Source organism: Lolium perenne, chromosome 7 (genome assembly GCF_019359855.2).
Source record: "Lolium perenne isolate Kyuss_39 chromosome 7, Kyuss_2.0, whole genome shotgun sequence".
Classification (NCBI taxonomy): domain Eukaryota; kingdom Viridiplantae; phylum Streptophyta; class Magnoliopsida; order Poales; family Poaceae; genus Lolium; species Lolium perenne.
The window spans coordinates 267,960,462-267,985,245 of NC_067250.2; positions in this window are offsets into that span (position 1 = coordinate 267,960,462).

Here is a 24,784-nt window from a genome sequence, read left to right on the forward strand (position 1 = left end):
AAATATAATGGCATCAATATTTTATCTCATCATTGATCCAACAAGATTTGGATACATATCTCGGATACTATGTCATCATTATGATACTCCAAGAAATGTGAGTTGTAGAATAATTTCATAACTCTCTTAGATGTTCGCTAAAACTCGTAATTCAAATATTTCCACCATGATCCAATCATAGATATTTTTCTATTACGTTGATTTCCACTTCATGTTGAAATTTATTTGAACCCATTCAAATGTTTCAAACTTCTTCCTTATCGAATATATCCATATATATACTCAATTCATTGTTGAAAGTTTTCATGAAGTAGAAGAATCTCCCGCACACAACTATGCTCAGTGAACCATATACATCATTATGTATTTTTCCACTAAGTTTGTTGCCCGTTCAACTCTTGGCCTATGAACGGTATTTTAATCATTCTCTTTAGACAAGATTTGCAAGCGTCAAATGATTCAAAAATCAAATGACTCCAAAAATCCATTTGCATGGAGTTCCTTCATGCGTTCCTTTCTAACATGACCTAAATGGCGGTTCCACAAATAAGTGGAATTCAAATCATTTGCCTTATGGCATTTTAGCGTCAGTTTTATGTATGTGTGTTTCACCATTAAGATTTATAATAACTTATCCATCGTACATGGAGTAATGTCATAATTTGAACAACTCATTGTTTTCATTTGACCAGAGCAAAATAACAATTATTAAGTTCTTTATTATAAATTCTAAGGGCTAGATAGAATGCCAACGACAAACATAATAACACTTTATTTTGTTCCAGACGTGCTTTTCTATCATATTCCTTGTCAGTCACTTAGGCCATTGTATTCTTGTATTGCGTTGTTTTGTATGACACTTCATAACAACCAATATGGTACTAATACCCAAGAATTTCATTGTGTGACTTAACTAGGAATACAACCATAACATGTATATCATTCATATACACCTGAGCTAGACTTTCTAGTCTTTTCTTTTCTTTTTGCCAAAATATCTTTTGCAGTTTCTCTTTTAGCTTTCCTCATTATTCAGAAAAACACTTCAACATTAATAACTTCTAGGTTTGTTGGTCAAATACCAATAACCTTGAGGTTCTTACTTTGATGTTGATCATCATATGACAAGTGTTCCAGATTTCACTATTAGTAACTTTGTAATATGATGAACAATTTCACTCATAATTTTATCCATCATATCATGACGACTTTTCGAGACCATGTCTGTACATGCTAGGCTCGTAAAGTTTTAACCTTGGTATTTGCATGTGCAAATCTAGCTTGCACCCGTTGTATGCACACGTAGAATCTATCACACCCGATCATCACGTGATGCTTCGAAACGACGAGTTTTAGTAACGGTGCATATTAAGGATGGTCACTTCATGGATATGCGAATATCGTTAGTGCCCCAATAGTTGGAGGATTGTGACGCCTTGCGTCTTCAACCTTCGTACATTCCCATAAAATTTATGAGTTCATGTAGTCTCACCAAATTATATTCTATCATCTTGCAATAAGGTCTTAGATATCACATATATCTCATACCTTGATTATTTCTGAAAACTAAATTTTCAGCTCCTTACTTTTCAAACAGATTTGAACTTCAAGTTTCACGGAGACAAGATAACTTTAGGTACTAATTGAAACCATAGCTCTTTGAATCAACAATGTGAGGTTTACTAAAAGTTTGCAATAGGACTTAATTAATTCTTGATTCTTTAACAATACGGTACCAAACCGTAAAGTTTCTTGTCAGATTTTAATAGTATTTCTATCTCAATTACAAGACTAGCGCATAGTAGTAAACGGATGCCAATACTACAAAATTAATTCAAAATACTACTCAGACTATGTTTAAGATAATTAGTTCATGGTTTAATCTAATTACTAATGAACTCCCACTTAATACAACATCCCTCATAGTTGTTAAGTGGTACACGATCCAAATTCACTACACCAAAAACCGATCATCACGTGAGATGATGTAGCTTCAATGGTGAACATCAACATGTTGATCATATCATCCATATGACTCGTGTTCAACCTTTCGGTTTACGTTGTCCCGAGGCCATGTCTGTACATGCTAGGCTCGTCAAGCAAACCCAAGTATTCCGCGTGTGCAACATGGCTTACACCCGTTGTATGTGAATCGTTGAATCTATCACATCCGATCATCACGAGATGCTTCGAAATGACGAACTATTACAACGGTGCATACGAGGGGAGAACACTTTATTATCTTGATATTAATGTGAGGGATCATCTTATAATGCTACCATCGTGATCTAAGCAAAATAAGATGCATAAAGGATTAACATCACATGCAGTTCATATGTGATATGATATGGCCCTTTTGTCTTTGCGCCTTTGATCTTCATCTCCAAAGCACGGACATGATCTCCATCATCAACGGGAATGATCTCCATCATTGTCGGCGTAGCGTCAAGGTTCATGGCGCCGTCTTCATGGTTGTTCACCTCATGTAGCAACTATTACAACTACTTTGAAATACTACTCAACATGAAAATTAAAGACAACCATAAGGCTCCTGCCGGTTGCCACAATACAATAATGATCATCTCATACATATTCATCATCATATCATGGCCATATCACATCACCAAACCCTGCAAAAACAAGTTAGACGTCTCTAATTTGGTTTGCATATTTTACGTGGTTTAGGGTTTTCGAGAGAGATCTAATCTACCTACGAACATGAACCACAATGTTGATACTAATGTTTTCAATAGAAGAGTAAATTGAATCTTCACTATAGTAGGAGAGACAGACACCCGCAAAGCCTCTTATGCAATACAAGTTGCATGTCGAACGAGGAACAAGTCTCATGAACGCGGTCATGTAAAGTTAGTCCGAGCCGCTTCATCCCACTATGCCACAAAGATGCAAAGTACTCAAACTAAAGATAACAAGAGCATCAACGCCCACAAACCATTGTGTTCTACTCGTGCAACCATCTATGCATAGACACGGCTCTGATACCACTGTAGGATAACGTTGCATAGAAAACAAAAATTTTCCTACCGCGAACACGCAATCCAAGCCAAGATGCAATCTAGAAGACGGTAGTAACGAGGGGGTATCGAGTCTCACCCTTGAAGAGATTCCAAAGCCTACAAGATGAGGCTCTTGTTGCTGCGGTAGACGATCACTTGCCGCTTGCAAAAGCGCGTAGAAGATCTTGATCACGATCGGTTCCGGCGCCACGAACGGGCAGCACCTCCGTACTCGGTCACACGTTCGGTTGTTGATGAAGACGACGTCCACCTCCCCGTTCCAGCGGGCAGCGGAAGTAGTAGCTCCTCTTGAATCCAACAGCACGACGGCGTGGTGTCGGTGGCGGTGAAGAAGTCCGGCGGAGCTTCGCTAAGCTACGCGGGCAATATGGAGGAGAGGGGGGCGGCTAGGGTTTGGGAGGGGTGGCCGGCCACTCTATGGGGGGCGGCCAGCTTGTGGTCTTGGGGTGGCCGGCCCCCTCCCTTGGCCCCTCATTATATAGGTGGATCCCCAAGTGTTGGTGTCCAAATCTTCGAATAAGACCCGAACCAAAACCTTCCATAAGAGGGGAAACCTAGCCCAATTAGGACTCCCACCAAAAGGTGGGATTTCCACCTCCCATGTGGGGGGGGGGGGGTGGCCGGCCCCCTATGGAGGAGTCCACTTGGGACTCCTCCCCATCTAGGGCTGGCCGGCCATGGAGGTGGAGTCCCATGTGGACTCCACCTTCCTTGGTGGTTTCTTCCGGACTTTTCTAGAACCTTCTAGAACCTTCCATAGAACCTTCCGCGACATTTTATTTCACATAAAATGACATCCTATATATGAATCTTATTCTCCGGACCATTCCGGAACTCCTCGTGATGTCCGGGATCTCATCCGGGACTCCAAACAAATATTCGAACTCCATTCCATATTCAAGTACTACCATTTCAACATCCAACTTTAAGTGTGTCACCCTACGGTTCGTGAACTATGCGGACATGGTTGAGTACTCACTCCGACCAATAACCAATAGCGGGATCTGGAGATCCATAATGGCTCCCACATATTCAACGATGACTTTAGTGATCGAATGAACCATTCACATACGATACCAATTCCCTTTGTCTCGCGATATTTTACTTGTCCGAGGTTTGATCTTCGGTATCACTCTATACCTTGTTCAACCTCGTCTCCTGACAAGTACTCTTTACTCGTACCGTGGTATGTGGTCTCTTATGAACTCATTCATATGCTTGCAAGACATTAGACGACATTCCACCGAGAGGGCCCAGAGTATATCTATCCGTCATCGGGATGGACAAATCCCACTGTTGATCCATATGCCTCAACTCATACTTTCCGGATAATTAATCCCACCTTTATAGCCACCCATTTACGCAGTGGCGTTTGATGTAATCAAAGTACCTTTCCGGTATAAGTGATTTACATGATCTCATGGTCATAAGGACTAGGTAACTATGTATCAAAAGCTTATAGCAAATAACTTAATGACGAGATCTTATGCTACGCTTAATTGGGTGTGTCCATTACATCATTCATATAATGATATAACCTTGTTATTAATAACATCCAATGTTCATGATTATGAAACTAATCATCCATTAATCAACAAGCTAGTTTAAGAGGCATACTAGGGACTTCTTGTTGTCTACATATCACACATGTACTAATGTTTCGGTTAATACAATTATAGCATGATATATAAACATTTATCATAAACATAAAGATATAAATAATAACCACTTTATTATTGCCTCTAGGGCATATCTCCTTCACAACGACACTTAATTGCACATCAAGCAGGCGACCAACTAATTAGCGCTGATAAATTAATTAACTTGAATTTTGACAAGTTCTCGATCTCGAATGAAAACACATTTGATTAAGTAGTCTCATAATATATATATAATTAGTGTGCATGCGCGCATGGCATACCTTGCATGTCATTCGTGCATATATTTCAATATATATTTGAAAATATTCTTGGGGATATGTATATATATCAATCTCTCTCTCTCGATCTATATATCGTTGGTGGCCAAGAAACACACTTATATATATACGCATGCACTTTATGCGCAAAGGCGCGGGTGCCTCTAATAATGTGTGTGTGCAGTCGATCGATGATCCCTAAACCTTAAACCCTAAAACCCTAATCCCTAATCCCTAATTATACCCTAAACGTACACCCTAAACACTAAACCCTAAACCCTAGACCCTAAACCCTAAACACTACACCCTAAACCCTAAACCCTAAACACTAAACACTAAACCCTAAACCCTAACCCTAGACCATAAACCCTAAACCCTAAACCATAAACCCTAAATATATTTCAATCTCTCTCTAGATCTATATATCGTTGGTGGCCAAGAAACACACTTATATATACGCATGCACTTTATGCGCAAAGGCGCGGGTGCCTCTAATAATGTGTGTGTGCACTCGATCGATGATCCCTAAAACCCTAATCCATAATCCCTAATTATACCCTAAACGCACACCCTAGCTAAACACCCTAAACACTAAAGCTTAAACCCTAGACCCTAAACCCTAAACACTACACCCTAAACCCTAAACACTAAACCCTAATCCCTAACCCTAGCTAGACCCTAAACCCTAAACACTAAACCCCAAACCCTAAACCCTAAACCCTATATAGACCCTAAACCCTAATTAACCCTAACCCTAACCCTAAAACCCTAGCTAGCTAACCCTAAACCCTAATTAAACCCTACATATATATATGGGCCAACGACACTTAATTGCGCATCAAGCAGGCGACTAACTAATTAGCGCTGATAAATTAATTAACTTGAATTTTGACAAGTTCTCGATCTCGAATGAAAACACACTTGATTAAGTAGTCTCATAATATATATATAATTAGTGTGCATGCGCGCATGGCATACCTTGCATATCATTCGTGCATATATTTCAATATATATTTGAACATATTCTTGGGGATATAAATATATATCAATCTCTCTCTCTCGATCTATATATCGTTGGTGGCCAAGAAGCACACTTATATATATATACGCATGCACTTTATGCGCAAAGGCGCGGGTGCCTCTAATAATTCATGTGTGTGCGTATATTTGAAAATATTCTTGGGGATTTCAATCTCTATCTCTCGATCTATATATCGTTGGTGGCCAAGAAACACGTTTATATATATACGCATGCACTTTATGCGCAAATTAAGGCGGGTGCCTCTAATAATGTGTGTGCGCACTCGATCGATGATCCCTAAACCTTAAACCATAGAACCCTAAAACCCTAATCCCTAATCCCTAAACACACTAAACCCTAAACCCTAAACAGAAAACCCTAAACCCAAAAACCCTAAACACTAAACCCTAAAAGCTAAACACTAAACCCTAAACCCTAAACACTAAACCCTAAACCCTAAACCCTAGACCCTATACCGTAATTAACACTAACCCTAACCCTAACCCTAATTAAACCCTACATATATAGGCCAACGACACTTAATTGCGCATCAAGCAGGCGACCAACTAATTAGCGCTGATAAATTAATTAACTTGAATTTTGACAAGTTCTCGATCTCGAATGAAAACGCATTTGATTAAGTAGTCTCATAATATATATATATATATATATATATATATATATATATATATATATATAATTAGTGTGCATGCGCGCATGGCATACCTTGCATATCATTCGTGCATATATTTCAATATATATTTGAACATATTCTTGCGATATATATATATATATATATATATATATATATATATATATATCAATCTCTCTCTCTCGATCTATATATCGTTGGTGGCCAAGTGTAAGGGTATATTGCCCCTATGTGTGGTTTTGGTAATTAATGACAACCCCTATGGACTAATGTTTTCATTGAGTTTATATGAAGGAATATTCCATTGGTACTACTTGTACTCCATGTGTTGGATTCAAGTATGGATGCCATGAAGATAAAGGTATACCTTGTGTATTGGCATCAAGATCATCGGTATGAAGATATATATGTGATATGATCAAGAAGAAGAAATGAAGATGGAGTTCTTATGTGGAACTCAATATTAGCCATGCTCTATCTTATGTGAGTATGAGAAGATACAAGGTTGAGTTGGGAAAGTTCAAGATGAGCATCTTGAGTGAATCACATGCTTGAAGCTTGCCGTCCATTTGGTGATAATGGGCATGTGAAGATGTGCATCAATGGAGCTTTCCCGTCATAGTGTATGGGGGAGAATTTGTGAGTCTTCACAAAGCAACATTGATCAAGTGAGGCATTCCGGCTTGAGTGAAGCTTGAAGATTTATCATCAAGATTGAGCGGGATGCGCAAGGAAAAGGTATGGCCTTGCTAGGTTTTCCTTTTACCGGTCTCAAGGTGGATGTTGGGAGACCGGATTATAGGATAGATAGCCGCACTATTAAGAGGGGCTTTCGGTTGGGTAACTTGATCACATCGTCTTAGGGAGCTCAATCCTTTGCGTACTTTGCATATTCTTATTGCTTCTTGGTGTTTATCTGTGTGAGGTTCTTGAGCTTGTTGCTAGCTTTACAACAAGCCCAAGTTCATCGAAAATGGAATCCGCATGCATCTTCTATTGCGTTTTCGAGTTTGGACGTCTTTACCGTTTCTTGACGGTGGCAGACTCCCTCTCTAAAATCATCTAAAAATGTTCTGTGAGGAGTCTCCATATTTTGAGTTTTTGTTGGGGTTCTATTCGTCGTTATCTTTCCAACAAAATTGGTTTCATGTCAATCGGAGTCCTAGGCCCGGTTGACCGGCCTCCTCGACGGTTGACTCAGCCCAACTTTTCCCCAACGGTTATATTTGCTCTTGGGCTATAAATAGCCCTTCTTCCACCTTGGGCTTAGTCAGTTCTTCCTATTCTCTCTCCTCCATTGTTCCATTTTGAAGAACTTGCTCTCCCCCTTGATTCCTCCCATAACTCTTGCTATTTCTTGAGGGATCTAAGAGAGGGGATCTAGATCTACATCCCCACCAATCATTTTCTCCTCTAAGTGAGGGGAACCCTTTGGATCTAGATCTTGGAGTCTTTTGTTGACTTTCCCCATTTTTCTTCATCTCCAATCTCATCTTAGCATTTGTTGCTTGGGTGGGATTTGAGAGTGAAGGACTTGAACACCTCTAGTGTTCTTGCTTTGCATCATTGCATAGTGTTGAGCTCTCCACCACGATTAGTTCGAGTGAGAGACCGTGAGCTTGTTACTCTTGGAGGGAGACCTCCTAGTTGGCTTGGTGGTTGGTGCTCCGGTGATCTCTTCAAGAAGATTGTGAAGAGGCCCGGGCTTCTCCTTCGTGGAGCTTGTGATGTGGTTGTGGAGCTTGCCATCTCCGGAGCGGAGGAAAAGCTAACCATAAGGAAAGGGCCATTATCCTTCGTGGGTGTGGTTCGGAGAATAGGGTGAGCCTTCGTGGCGCGGGGAATCCTTCGTGGGACCTCCACTCCTCCAAACGTGACGTACCTTCTTGCAAAGGAAGGGAACACGGGAATACATCCTTGTCTCCGCGTGCCTCGGTTATTTCTATACCCGAGCTCTCTTTCCTTGTGATAGCCATCGTGCTTGAAGTACATATATCTTGCTATCACTTGTGCTACATATATCTTGTGCCTATCTTGCTTAGCTCTAGTTGCTATTGTTACACTTAGTTGAGCTTAGCATATTTAGGGTTTGTGCTTGTAAACTAAACGATAGTTTAATTCCGCATTATTACAAGACAAATCCGTAAGAGTTTTTAATTGCCTATTCACCCCCCCTCTAGGCGACATCTCGATCTTTCAATTGGTATCAGAGCAAGGTCTCTCCTTATTTAAGGCTTCACCGCCTTGAGAGTAAAGATGTCGAATAGTATAGTGCACAATGACACAATTGTCTTTAATGGCACAAATTATCTTTTGTGGCGAAATTGCTTACTTTGTAATCTTCGGACCTTGTGTCCACATATAGAGCAATTTCTAGATGTCGGTTTTTCTCCTCCGATGGATTCTCAAAATCTATCTTTGGAGGATGAGAAAAACTTACATCTTGAAGCTCAAGTATCTAATGAGCTTTTATTCTCCTTGAGACCCGATTTTCGTAGGTTCTTGATATATATAAAGCGAAAATCATCTCATGAGATGTGGATCAAGCTTAAAGAAATGTTTGGTGGATCCATTTCTCATTTGGTCGGTGGTGTCTCCGAGGAGCTCTCTTCCCCTTCACATCATGAAGAGCTCCAAGTTGCTTCCACCTCCGGCCGTGATGATTTATCATCTACTTCCACTTCACCAACGTGTTGCAAGACACAAGGTAATGATATGGTGAGTGGTGAGGGAAATTGCAATGTTGATATTATGCTCAATAGTGATGACTCTTCGTCTCTATCTCATTGCAATGTTTCCTCTTTGGACTTAGACACATCTAGCATTGAAAATAATCTACATGCTTGTGTTGATAGTTCTTGCATATCATGTGTAAATTTCTTACATAGATCTCATGATGATATGCTTACCTTGTCTTTTTCCCATAATCAAAATGCTTCTATTTCCTCTAGTTGGTTGTTGAATAACAATGTAGAGGAAACCGAACACTCTATGGATCAAGACACGATTTCAAATGAGGATTCAAGAATATCTTCATCTTCATTCTCCGGTTTGCACATGTGCCTTATGGCAAATGTATCGAAGGTATCTCCTACTTTGACTCCTAACACTTCCTCTAATGATGAGAGTGATGATGATGATAATGATGAAGAATATAATACCTTGGTGCATAATATGGCAACGGTATATGCTTCTCTTCATGGTAATAAAGAAGCTCGTGCTAATCTCGAACACTCTATGGATACCTTGAATAAATATAAGGAAACCATAGTGGAGTTGGAGTCCCATGTTGAAAATGGGGAAATGAGATTCACTCTCCTCAAGCATGAGCTAAAAGATGAGAAGCATACTAATTTTATGCTTACACAAAAAATTGAATCCTATGAGCTTGAAAATGAAAAATCTATTGATGATGCTTGTGCTACTAACTCTAATTCTTGTGATGCATCTACCTTAGAGGAGAATGTTGAGCTAAGGGCTCAACTTGAGTTGCTAACTAGCAACTATAGGGAATTGGAAGAAAGTCAGAAAAAGCTCTCAAGCTCTAATAATGATCTTCTAATTTCCTATGGTGGGTTAAAGTTAGCTCATGAGGCTAGTATCACTAAGGTAACATCTTGTGAGCCTCATGTGGACATTAGCACAATCTCTACTACAAATGCTATATTGCCATATGCTAGTCCTAGTAATCCATCTGGTCAAACTAGTGATACACCTTGTGTTGGATTACTTGCTTTGCCTTGTTGCTCCAACAATGAAGCTTCTACTTCCTCAAGTACTTGTATTTCTACTAACCACGTAGAGGAAATAAAAGAGCTCGAGGCCCAAGTCCTTTCTTTGAAGAAAGACTTAGAAAAGCGTCATGAAAGGAAATCCGCACTTGACAAGATGCTAAGTGTGCAACAATCCCCCAATGACAAGAATGGACTAGGATTCAACTCACACAACAAGAACAAGTCCAAGAGCAAGAGCAACAAGAAGAAGGGCCAAGATAAAGTCAATGATCCGGCCAAGTTGGTTTGCTTCAAGTGCAAGGTTGAAGGGCATCATGTTAGATCATGCCCATTGAAGAAGAAGAAGCACTTGAGTGAGAAACAACACGGGAAACGGCCACAAGGTCAAGGTCAAGCTCATGCTCGACCTCAAGTTGAAGATAGGACACTTCCCAAGAATAATCAAGATATTGTTCTCCAAGAGAAGAAATCAATAAAGAAGAGAAAGGGGAACACTTGCTACTTATGTCGTGAGAAGGGGCACTTTGCTTCTTCTTGCTTAGGTGGTACCTTATCTAACCCTATAATTGTTGATGATGGTTATTCTCTAGGGAAGGATAAGGATGGCAATGTGTTTGGCAAGTTTGTTGGAACTCAAAGTGGTTTCAAGAAAAGGACCATTTGGGTTGCCAAGCCTATTGTGACTAACCTCTTAGGACCCAACTTGGTTGGGGACCAACAAGCTCAAACTTGATCAATAGGTGCATGTGGAGGTCATTGGAGTCTTGGCTACTTCATGAAGAATTAAGGGATCTTCATATATTATATTTTGACCAAGCCAAGTCGTATGGATTATCATCTATATCTTATATCCAATGTTCCTCTTTGCGGTAACTTATACTTCAACTTATCATATTTATTGTAAGTTACTTGCCCCCTTTGCATGTTTGGTTTTGTATCAAATATGTGTTTGTATATGTTGTATCTTACTTGCCTATCTTGTGTATTCAAGTATGCTTGTTTGACACATCATACACTTGTGTATTGTTCTGAGCCTAATGCATCTTGATGATATCTTATTTGGCTCTCGTTGAAGTGATTAATGGAACATCCCATTTTGGGGGAGTGATATGCTTTGTGCATCTCTCTTTCTTTAAAATGTGTGTACATGGGTACCACCACTTAGTATTGATATTGCAAGATTATCTAGTCACTATGTGGTGTGTCATACTCATGAGAAATTCAAATTCTAAATATCCATTAATCATCTCTAGTTGAATTTTAGTTGCCTCTTGTTTAGAAGAAATGTTTATCACATTATGGGGGAGTAATATGTTTTGTACATATCACAAGCCTAGAAAATGTGAACATATGATGTTATGCCACTTAGAGTTGATGCTCTTAATTATCTTGTTCCTAGGTGGCATGTTTGCTCAAACAAGCTCCATTCCTAATAAAAATCTTTTATTACTCATCTTGTGGGTTCTTGTTTGAATAAGAAATTCTTGGTGCAGTTTTTCCTCAAATACATATCTCTATATCTTATTTGGGACACCATTTGCTTCAAATTAATCTAATCATTGCCGTGCGTGATTGTTTGACTAGTTGAAGTTATCAAGAATCTTCATCCGTGTATAGTGCTTAATTCTATATACTTATCATATGCCTTTTATTGTGAAGTTGATCCTTACTATCATTGTCAATACTCCACCGGAAATTATTTCCAATATACTCATTGTCTTTGACAATTGATAACCTTGTATGTGGTTGAATTTTTGGATCATCTTCACCTTGGATTGTTTCTTACTTCCTCATTTTATTTCCAAGAAATCTTTATAGCTCCCATATGTCTTCCTTGTCCCATTTGAAAAATCTTTTGATAAATCCCCTTGATTCATATCAAGTGTTTGTTTTGGAATACATACCTTTTCCTTACGGTACATTGTGCCATTGTGAAAAGTGTAGCGGGTTTGGTTTATTTGTTCGAACCTTGCTCTTTTGGTAGTTTTCTATCTCATTCCTTCTTACATGCTTTATTTGCTTGAATGAGACAAATCTTTGAGCATGTTTGCTTTATTTCATCTTTATGCTCAATGGTCTCTTCTTAGTTCATTTGTTGAACTTTGTTGAACAAATCTTTTGTGATTTGCTTCTTAGATATAATTTGGACAACAAATTTGTTTTGTGACACCTATATGCCTTATTTAATTCTTTTGGTGTTTTGTCCAAAGTATATCTTTCTTGGATCTTTAAAAGTTTTGGTGCATGCTTATATGTAATTTGTTTATACTTGTAGCATGCTTGCTTTCTTTGATCCATTATATAGGATATACTTCATCAAATCCTAAATGGCTAAGATGTGCATGAAATTCAAATTTCATCTAAATATGCACATATTTATATGGAGTGTGTCCTATATATTGTGGTTAGTCTAACCATGTTGGACCCAATGATTTTGGGGACCAAGATGTACTTGAATGTTGTTTTAGGTACATTGGAGATGCAATGGAAGCTTGTCTCATCTATAAGGAAGGTGTTGTCACCATATGATAATTGGAGTCAAGCTAGGATGATCGATGAAATCTTATCTACTACATCATGCCATTGCTATCTCGGTAACAAGTATCTTATTCATGCACTCTCATATAGCATCCAACCTCTTGTAGGTTGTATCTTGGCATGAAATTATTTATTTCGAAAATATTGCGGTTCTTAAAAAAATCCTTTTTAAAGTAAAACTTCTTATTGAACATTTGAGTAATTTGGGAAGATGCATATGATAGGTTATATATATATATCATATTTATGATTCACCTATCACAAATATGCCATCTAGCAATTTATTGCATGTCAATTCCTCAAAGTGCTCTTGTGTGCAATATTGATGAAATTGTGAAATAAATCCGTATTTGTGATACTTGTTGCTTTTCTCAAAACACTCCAACTAGCTTTACTTCCCTTATTGTTAGTTGTGATGTTTTTGAGATTTAACTTGGTTGAAGTTCATTCATATACCATAAGTGAAAATTGGAGCCATAGGCTATATGTGCTTCTTAAGCAAACATCCTTTGGTATATTTTATGACTTCATCTTGGATATCTTGTCTTATCTATTTTATTAACCTCTTGTGTGTGCATGTTTCTTTATGGATCACTTTGTCCACTTTAGAAACTCATATACATAAGAGCGTTAATCCATCACCTTGATATCCTTGTTCTTTGCCAACCATCTTCTTATCCTTTTGATTTTAGTGGTGTTGGTAAAGAAGATTTATGAGTGCTTGGTTTATTTGTTTTTCTTCATACACTCATATCTTGTAATTGTTGGACTCAAGTTGGTCTTGATAAGCTATTCTCTTTATCCTAGTTGTGCTCTAAATGATATATAGGGAGTGAGGATTCCATGTTTGTGCATATTGTATTCAAATGCAAACATTATAAATTGTGCACGAACCTTGGGGAGCTTTCTTATTTTATTTAGAGCACTATATCTCTCTTATCATGATATCTTTGTTTGTCCAATTGGATCGTTGATTGCTTGCTTTATTTGTTGAAGCTCACTTCACCATGTTATCTTTATGCAATCTTTGATCCTCAATATAGTTTGACTTCCTTCAAGTATTCGTCATTGGATATGTGCACTTGTTTCCACTCAAATTATGAAAAGTGCACACTTTGGGGAGGAACTCACATTATATTGGCCTTCTAAATTTTTCACCCATTTTGACAATCGATGCCAATGGGGGAGAAGTTTAGAGGGTTTAAGGGAATGGTTTTATACTTAAGTTTGGTTTGTGCTTAAGTGTTTTGCCTCTCATGCATTCCATATTTATATGTCTTGCATGGTTGTATATATATAGTGGAAATTGTCCCAAAGGTTAATCTTGACAATGTATGCAATGAATTCATGTTCATCACACGTGCATACATTGTGGGGGAGTTTTCTCTATATATATTGGTTCTACTAACATCCCTTGCATTTATTATAAGTTGTGTGAGTAGAGCCGGTTTTGATATGGGCTAGTAGCTTTGTGTTACTTGACCATATCAAATACAACCTCTTGTATACAACTTATTCTCGGATAAGTTGCGTACTTGTTTCTAATATTCATTATATAAACCCTCTTATTGTGATTGCCATCAATTACCAAAATGGGGGAGATTGTAAGGGTATATTGCCCCTATGTGTGGTTTTGGTAATTAATGACAACCCCTATGGACTAATGTTTTCATTGAGTTTATATGAAGGAATATTCCATAGGTACTACTTGTACTCCATGTGTTGGATTCAAGTATGGATGCCATGAAGATAAAGGTATACCTTGTGTATTGGCATCAAGATCATCGGTATGAAGATATATATGTGATATGATCAAGAAGAAGAAATGAAGATGGAGTTCTTATGTGGAACTCAATATTAGCCATGCTCTATCTTATGTGAGTATGAGAAGATACAAGGTTGAGTTGGGCAAGTTCAAGATGAGCATCTTGAGTGAATCACATGCTTGAAGCTTGCCGTCCATTTGGTGATAATGGGCATGTGAAGATGTCATCAATGGAGCTTTCCCGGCATAGTGTATGGGGGAGCATTTGTGAGTCTTCACAAAGCAACATTGATCAAGTTAGGCATTCCGGCTTGAGTGAAGCTTGAAGATTTATCATCAAGATCGAGCGGGATGCGCAAGGCAACGGTATGGCCTTGCTAGGTTTTCCTTTTACCGGTCTCAAGGTGGATGTTGGGAGACTGGATTATAGGATAGATAGCCGCACTATTAAGAGGGGCTTTCGGTTGGGTAACTTGATCACATCATCTTAGGGAGCTCAATCCTTTGCATACTTTGCATATTCTTATTGCTTCTTGGTGTTTATCTGTGTGAGGTTCTTGAGCTTGTTGCTAGCTTTACAACAAGCCCAAGTTCATCGAAAACGGAATCCGCATGCATCTTCTATTGCGTTTTCGAGTTTGGACGTCTTTACCGTTTCTTGACGGTGGGAGACTCTCTCTCTAAAATCATCTAAAAATGTTCTGTGAGGAGTCTCCATATTTCGAGTTTTTGTTGGGGTTCTATTCTTCGTTATCTTTCCAACAAAATTGGTTTCATGTCAATCGGAGTCCTAGGCCCGGTTGACCGGCCTCCTCGATGGTTGACTCAGCCCAACTTTTCCGCAACGGTTATATTTGCTCTTGGGCTATAAATAGCCCTTCTTCCACCTTGGGCTGAGTCAGTTCTTCCTATTCTCTCTCCTCCATTGTTCCATTTTGAAGAACTTGCTCTCCCCCTTGATTCCTCCCATAACTCTTTCTATTTCTTGAGGGATCTAAGAGAGGGGATCTAGATCTACATCCCACCAATCATTTTCTCCTCTAAGTGAGGGGAACCCTTTGGATCTAGATCTTGGAGTCTTTTGTTGACTTTCCCCATTGTTCTTCCTCTCCAATCTCATCTTAGCATTTGTTGCTTGGGAGGGATTTGAGAGTGAAGGATTTGAACACCTCTAGTGTTCTTGCTTTGCATCATTGCATAGTGTTGAGCTCTCCACCACGATTAGTTCGAGTGAGAGACCGTGAGCTTGTTACTCTTGGAGGGAGACCTCCTAGTTGGCTTGGTGGTTGGTGCTCCGGTGATCTCTTCAAGAAGATTGTGAAGAGGCTCGGGCTTCTCCTTCGTGGAGCTTGTGAAGTGGTTGTGGAGCTTGCCATCTCCGGAGCGGAGGAAAAGCTAACCATAAGGAAAGGGCCATTATCCTTCGTGGGTGTGGTTCGGAGAATAGGGTGAGCCTTCGTGGCACGGGGAATCCTTCGTGGGACCTCCACTCCTCCAAACGTGACGTACCTTCTTGCAAAGGAAGGGAACACGGGAATACATCCTTGTCTCCGCGTGCCTCGGTTATTTCTATACCCGAGCTCTCTTTCCTTGTGATAGCCATCGTGCTTGAAGTAAATATATCTTGCTATCACTTGTGCTACATATATCTTGTGCCTATCTTGCTTAGCTCTAGTTGCTATTGTTACACTTAGTTGAGCTTAGCATATTTAGGGTTTGTGCTTGTAAACTAAACGATAGTTTAATTCCGCATTATAACAAGACAAATCCGTAAGAGTTTTTAATTGCCTATTCACCCCCCCTCTAGGCGACATCTCGATCTTTCAATTGGTATCAGAGCAAGGTCTCTCCTTGTTTAAGGCTTCACCGCCTTGAGAGTAAAGATGTTGACTTGTATAGTGCACAATGACACAATTGTCTTTAATGGCACAAATTATCTTTTGTGGCGAAATTGCTTACTTTGTAATCTTCGGACCTTGTGTCCACATATAGAGCAATTTCTAGATGTCGGTTTTTCTCCTCCGATGGATTCTCAAAATCTATCTTTAGAGGATGAGAAAAACTTACATCTTGAAGCTCAAGTATCTAATGAGCTTTTATTCTCCTTGAGACCCGATTTTCGTAGGTTCTTGATATATATAAAGCGAAAATCGTCTCATGAGATGTGGATCAAGCTTAAAGAAATGTTTGGTGGATCCATTTCTCATTTGGTCGGTGGTGTCTCCGAGGAGCTCTCTTCCCCTTCACATCATGAAGAGCTCCAAGTTGCTTCCACCTCCGGCCGTCACTACTAGGAAAAGGCCTAGCCGTAAGATTGACATCAGTGGCGCACCATGATGGCCGTGCGCCACTACTACTTAGCAGTGGCGCACCAAAAAATGGTGGGCCACTGTTACAAATGTAGTAGTGGCGCACCTTGTTTGTGGTGCGCCATTACTAAATGCTGGCAGGAGGCCAGCTCCTACCCCAACCTAATAGTGGCGCACGTCGGAGTGGTGCGCCACTGCTACTTTGCTTACCTATGGCGCACGACATCGTGGTGCGCCACTGCTAGGAGGTGGCCAGGGCACCTTTAGAGATGAGGTCCTTAGCAATGGCGCACTGACGCGGTGCGCCACTACTAGCTATGGCGCACCACCAACAGGGCGTGCCACTGCTAAGTTGGGCAGGGGCGCGTGGTGCAGGTACCAGGTGAGCAGTGGCGCACCACCTAGCAGTGCGCCATTGCTATGTCACCCTAGCAGTGCCGCACGGCTAGGTGGTGCGCCACTGCTAACCTGGGACCATTTCCTGCTTTTAACCCCTCCACTCACATGTGCCACCCACTTTCCCCAAACACTCTCCCACCAAATCTGGATCTGGTCGTGTTGCCCCTCCTTCCCACCTCATTTTCACCTCTTCATTCACCAAAATTAAGTTGGTAAACTTAATTTTCTTCATAGGTAAGTAATGGTGAAGTTTTCTTAGCTCAATACCCTACTCAATCTCAACTTTTTACCTCATCCAACACTCTAGGTCTCGCCGTATCGGTAACTTTGTTGGTTTTATGCTTTGTGTGTGACCGGTTCCGATATGATCTTCTTGCACACACGTCACGTACACGTGTGTGTGCACATATGTTATGTGCGAAGCTCGATGATCATGTGTTGTGCGCATGCGCGAAAAGCGCCACGTGCATGTGTGTTGTATGCGAAGCCTCCGGATCCACATGTGTTGTATATATGCGAAGCCTCCACACATGTGTTGCATGTGTTTTTGTTTGCAGGGATTTGAAATGCGATGGAGTTGCCAATATTTTGCCGAAACGTTGATTCATTTCCGTTTCGGCGAATGTTGGGCATACTACGCATATACATATGTCCTATTTTTAGGGAAGGTCATGCCAAAATTTGCTTTTGGTATGCTAAGATATCCATTTTCTCTATACCCGCAGGCGACCATGGTCCGCATGATGAGCGAAGGCGTTGTGGCTAGGTTTTTGAAAGCCGCGACAGCCGAGATGATTAGAAATAACCAAAAGGAGATAAGATGTCCGTGTCGAAGATGCAAGCTGACGAGCCTTATGGACCTTAAAGCCGATATGGTGCGGGACCACCTTCTCATGCGTGGTTTCATGGATGGCTATCGGTGGGAAGGCGATGAAGATGATTATGAATTTGTCCATGGGATTTCAACAACAAATAAGGAAGGAGATGATCAGGATGTAGAAGATCTCGGACATGATCAGGATGTAGAAGATCCCGGAGAATATCATGATCACAATGTAGGAGATCCTGGACCTGATGATGAGGAAGATCAAGATGGAGGTCATCATGACGATCATGAAGATGAAGACGATGGACCATCGTCGATGGACTGGGTGCAGGACCCTTATCTTCAAGAGCTGCTTCTCAAGCAGACGAGTAACGCAAGAGCTGCCGCCCGAGAGAAAGCCAAGATGGATCAACTGGAGGTAGACGCGGTTACTCCATTGTATGAAGGATGCATGCCGGAGGATACCCGCCTGAAAGTAACGCTCATGGCTCTGGAGATGAAGGTAAAGCACAAAATGACCGACACATCCTTCAACGACAACATGTCATTCTGGCAGGAACGTCTTCCCAAAGGTAACACGTGTCCGACTAGTATCGAGGAGGCCAAGAAAATCGTGTGTCCTCTGGATTTACCGCATGTGAAATACCATGTGTGCTTGAACGATTGCATCATTTATCGGAACGAGCACGCGGAGTGTACCATATGTCCGGAGTGCGGCGTCAGTCGGTACAAGAAGGGGAAGAAAGCTCCTCGGAAGGTGGTGTGGTACTTTCCGATCACTCCTCGTCTGCAGCGGTATTTCGCGGATCCTAAGCAAGCAAAGCTAATGCGCTGGCACGCGGAGATGAGGAAGGGAGAAGATGACGCAGATGATCCGAAGAAAAAGAAAAAGGACAGGATGTTGAGACACCCTTCGGATGCTAGCCAGTGGAATGCGTTGAACCTCGAGTACCCAGAATTTGGGGACGATCCTAGGAACATAAGGCTGGGCGCGAGCACCGATGGAGTCAATCCGTTTAGCAGCCAGAGCAGCACGCATAGCACCTGGCCCGTGTTTGTGTGGATGTACAACCTCCCCCCTGGTTGTGCATGAAGAGGAAGTACATTCAAATGAGTATGCTAATTGAAGGGCCGAAACAACCAGGGAACGACATCAATCTGTATATGGGGCTTCTGAAAGAGGAGCTAGCCACGCTATGGGACGCGCCTGCCAACACGTGGGACGCCGCCGCGGAAGAATATTTCCATATGAGAGCCGCGTTGCTCACGACGGTGCACGACTTTCTCGGTTACGGATATGTCGCGGGGCAGGTGGTCCACGGATTCAATGCATGCGTCAGGTGCATGGACGACACAACGTACCGCCAGCTAGATAGTGATCCTGGGTCCTCGAAAACGGTGTTCATGGGACATCGAAGGTGGCTTCGCGAGGACGACCCATGGAGGAAACGCAAGGATCTGTTCGATGGTCAAGACGAACCACGAAGACAGCCACGTACGAGAAGTGGCGAGCAAATAAACGAGCTATTGAAAAATTGGAAAGAGTGCCCACCGCCGGGAAAGAAGCGAAAGGCGCCGGAGCCGCTGCTTAAGGTATGGAAGACGAGGTCTGTTTTCTGGGACTTGCCGTACTGGAAGATCCTCCGTGTGCCTCAACGCCTTGATGTCATGCACATCACGAAGAACGTGTGCGAGAGTCTGCTTGGTACCCTCCTCAACATGCCAGAGAAGACCAAAGATGGGCCGAAAGCAAGGTACGACTTGCAATCAATTGGGATCGGGGAGGAGCTTCACGCGGGACGCCCTAATGATGATGATGATGATGATGATGATGATGATGATGATGACGATGATGAGGCGGAGGACACGCAAAGTCGTCGCAAGGGCAAAAAGGCCAAAAAGATCGAATATTACTGCCCCCCCCCGCTGTTATCACCAGAATTTGACCGGATGAGAGGTGGGCCGCGATCAAGATTGGGCTTGAAGAATATACATGGAAGAAATACGTGAACCGGCCTTGTACACCAAGTTTGGGCTAGTTTGCCCTTGTATCTGTAAATCTAGTAGGATACGTGTCGGTTAGTTAGAGTTTGGCTCGTGCACGGTTGGGATTATTCCCACGTTAGAAAGTCTACGGACTATAAATATGTATCTAGGGTTATTGAGAAAAACAACAATCACGTTCATCACAAACCAATCTTGGCGCATCGCTGACCCCTTGTTTCGAGGGTTTCTTCCGGGTAAGCATCATGCTGCCTAGATCGCATCTTGCGATCTAGGCAGTATACGTTTATTCGTCGTTCATGTGTTGCTCGTGCTGAAGCCTTTTTGATGGCGAGCAACGTAGTTATCATAGATGTGTTAGGGTTAGCATTGTTTTCATCGTATCACATGCTTTCGTTCATGCAACCCTTAGACGTCTAGCCGCCCTTACACCTTTCTTAGCTGTAAGGGCGGCACCTTGCTTGATCATTGTTTAGTAGATCCGATCCGTTATGATTGCTCCTTGATTCCTCAAGGATTAGTTTAATATCTACATAGTTAGGCCTTACAAACGGGTTGAATGATCCAGTAGCACGTAGGGTGTAGTTTGCTAACCCTAGACAAGATGTCCCGGGGATCGACTTAATGTTGGTTTTTAGGCCTTGTCTAGGGTCGGTTTATTATCACTGTGCGTGGCGGCCAGGCTCAATCACGCGTAGGATGTTCCGATTATGTGGTGAGAACCCTAAATCGTCGTAGGTCGTTTTAGCTACTTATTGATCAAGCAGGACCACCATGTGATCGTAGACCTCATACGAACCATGGGTGGATCGGCTCCTTGAGCCGATTCACAGGACAACCTGAGAGCCGATCGAGGCTCGTATTTAATGTTTACGTGTATGCCATGCAGGAAACTAAGCGAAGCAAATCCATCACCTTCCTGATCAGGTATAGATCAGGTGGCACGCCCTTGCACCAGCATCGGGACGTGCGTACCAGGAGCTTTGCGGGCCATCGCTCGGAGGGACCAGGGCCAGCCGCAGCCCTAGGTTGTTCCCGGCTCTTCGTGTTGCCAGCCGTAGCTCGCCGGTGGGTTTCGGACGCCAACACATTCTGGCACGCCCGGTGGGACCGTCTTCGACATCAACTGCATCGCCATCTACATCTGAGATGGCGGAAGGTACTCCAGTCACGTACGAGGATCTGCCCGAGGAGCTCAAGAAGAAGTATGACGACGTCAAAGCTATCCTCGAAGCCGACCTCATCGGCTCTTTCCACAGGACCCGCTCGCACGGCATCAGGTGGAGAGGGTTCACACCTGAAGGCGCGCTCGATGGAGTGGACCTGTCCACCCCTTCAGAAGAACGCACCAGGTCCTTGCGTCAGGAGATCAATTTCATGGTAGCTCATTCGCTACACCGCCATTCTCGAGAGCACGGTGAACACTTTGGAGCGTGTCGCCCGGCGCGTGCTCCAGGAAATCTTGAGGCATCAGTACTCTCCGTCAGGACCTGGTCTAGGGACTCACCAAGGAGAGCTACCACTCCAGAGCCGACCACCGCTGCCGTTCGCGCTGGCAGCACCAGAGGTGCCGAGTACACCGGCATTCGTCGTCTACAAGATCGGTGGCGATCCTAGCGATTACCAGTTCTTGTATGAGGCGTCTAAGGAGATCCCTCACAGATACACGTGCACATACGTGCCAGACAGCAGTAACTGGGCACTCATGAACCAGGCTGCAACAGCAGGGACTTCTGGAACAGCAGGAGGAGCTTCTGGATCAGATCTTGAGAAGCAGACGTGGCTAGCTAAGTACGCCACTCCGACGAATGTCCAGAGCTCAACTCCTGCAGCTAGCTCAGATCTTGAGAAGCAAGCGTGGCTGGCTAAGTATGCCACGCCAGCGAATCTTCAGAGCTCCACTCCTGCAGCTAGCACTGCGGATCAGATCAGCACGATCTTGAGAGACCAGTTCGGCATGGTGCCGAAAAGGAGGGCAATCGGCTATTCCAAGCCGTACCCCAACGACTACGATTTGATCCCAATACCGCCCAAATATCGGCTCCCTGAATTCTCCAAGTTTAGTGTGTCAGATGGCTCCAGCTCAATCGAGCATGTAAGCCGATATTTGGCGCAGCTGGGCACGATCTCAGCTGCAGACGCACTACGCGTGAGGTTCTTCGCACAGTCCCTCACAGGATCGGCTTTTGGATGGTACACATCACCGCCACCACACTCGATCTGGACTTGGAAGCAGTTGGAAGAACAGTTCCACATGCAGTATCACTCAGAGGCTTCCGAGGCTGGCATTGCCGATCTAGCCCAAGTACGACAAAAGCGCGAAGAAACAGTGTCAGAGTACATCTAGCGCTTCAGGACCGTGAGGAACCGATGTTATTCGGCTCGTTTGACTGAAAAAGAAGCAGTCGAGTTGGCGGTGGTGGGTCTCGCATTACCGATCAAGGATATGGCTTCCCAAGCAGACTACCCTTCACTGGCGCACATGGTTCAGAAACTATCATTATATGAACAGCGCCACCCAGAGCTGTACCAGGACAAATTCAAGCGTGCAGTAGTCCTGGTTGAGACAGAGGAAGATGAAGGGTCTGCGGGAGATCAAGAGGTAGCAGTGGCTGAATGGACTCGGGGGGCAACCCCCGTGTCCTGCAAGTGGGTTAAGCCACAAGGTCCTCCCAGAGGGTTTGACTTTGACGTAACTAAAGCTGAGCAAATTTTCGACCTCTTACTTAAGGAGAAGCAGCTGAAGTTACCCGAAGGCCTCAAAATCCCCACGGTACAGGAGCTGAACGGAAAGCCATACTGCAAATGGCATAACACGTTCTCCCATACCACCAACGACTGCAGGGTGTGGCGTCAGCAGATCCAAATGGCGATAGAACAAGGACGTCTAATTTTCAACCAGTACGCCATGAAAGTCGACACACACCCCTTCCCCGCCGTTAACACGGTGGAGTACGCTTACCCCGAAGGGTGCCAGCCAGGTTTCTCGTTAAGCATTAACATGGTCGAGCCTGGGCACCACTCTGGTAAGAACAAAGGCGAGGGCAGCCGCTCTCGTAGCAAGGACAAAGAGGAAGCCGCTCCACGCGATCGGCTCCGGCACGATGGCAAACGCTACATCACAGAGGGAGAAGTGAAGAATGTGCGATATCAATGACCTCTCTCTGATCATCTCCTCAACAAATATGTAAGTCAGTACGACCAGCGCCGGCGGTACAACAGCGACGATGAAAGGGATCGTCTAGCTAGCAGAAAAGCCAGGAGACATCGTCGGCATGATCGCGATGAGGAGAGATACGAGCGCCGTGCCAAGGAAAGGTCAAGAGAACAAGACAACGTGGACAAGCACTGGAACTGTCCTTTCTTCAAACACTGCTGGGATTCAGGAATGAGCCGATTGCCTACAATCGGCAACTGCCCAGAATGTAGACAGAAGAAGAAGGGTGCAACAGACGTGTCAGTGTTCAAACGCCTAGGGCCTCTCCCATCTAGGAACAAGCAAACTGAGTCCTCTCGGGAAGAAGACCTCGAGGAGTTAGAAGATGACTACGAAGAAGAAGAGGACAAGTACCACCGGCCAAGGTGGTGCCCTGATGGACTCAGCCGTTCCCAAAAGCGTAGGGTTCAGCGACTGCGTGGCTTGGAGGAAGCCGAAAGGTTATACCTGCACACGCTAAGGAAGGCGCGGCCCGATCTGGCCGCAAAAATTCAGCGAACTCTGGACGAAGAGGGTCGACCACAAAGGAAAGTGTGGCGCCCCAAACAAAAGAGAGCCGATGATGAGACATCGGCTGGCACAAACATGGTGTTCATCCTTCCAGCGGAGTTTTGTGCTCCAGGATTAGACGAAGCGCCTGTGGCACAACTTGACTGCGGCCCACGGCCGGTTGTTTTTGAGAAGCCACGATAAAGAAGCTACAGACACCTGAAGGCCCTGTACTTACGAGGTTATATCAATGGGCAGCCTGTCAATAGGATGCTGGTGGACACCGGAGCGGCAGTCAACATCATGCCATACTCCATGCTACGTCGGTTGGGACGCTCTAGCTCGGATCTGATCAAGACCAACGTTACACTGAGCGATTTCAACGGCCAAGCATCTGATGCACAAGGTGTTCTGAACGTGGATCTGACCGTAGGAAGGAAAACCATCCCTACGACATTCTTCATTGTCGATAGCAAGAGCACTTACGCTGTCCTGCTAGGGAGAGATTGGATCCACGCCAACTGTTTCATTCCATCTACGATGCACCAATGCCTAATACAGTGGGATGGAGATGAAGTAGTAGTCGTCCATGCAGACGATACAGCCGAGATTTCAACGGCTGGCATGAACGTTTGGGAGACGGAAGGCCAAGAGCCACTCTCAGGCATCACTTTGGACGACTGCGAGTACATCGACCTGTCAAAAAACGGGGTGAGGCTGGTCTTATCCACTGGCCTGAGCGTGTAACAAGAGCAAAGTCTATGAACGTACATGGGAAGGCCGATCCTTGTGATCGGCCCCAAAAAATAAAAAGTAATGATCTTGTCTCAAGCATGTCACGTAGTCATAGTGAAGCACGAACAAGATGTAAACC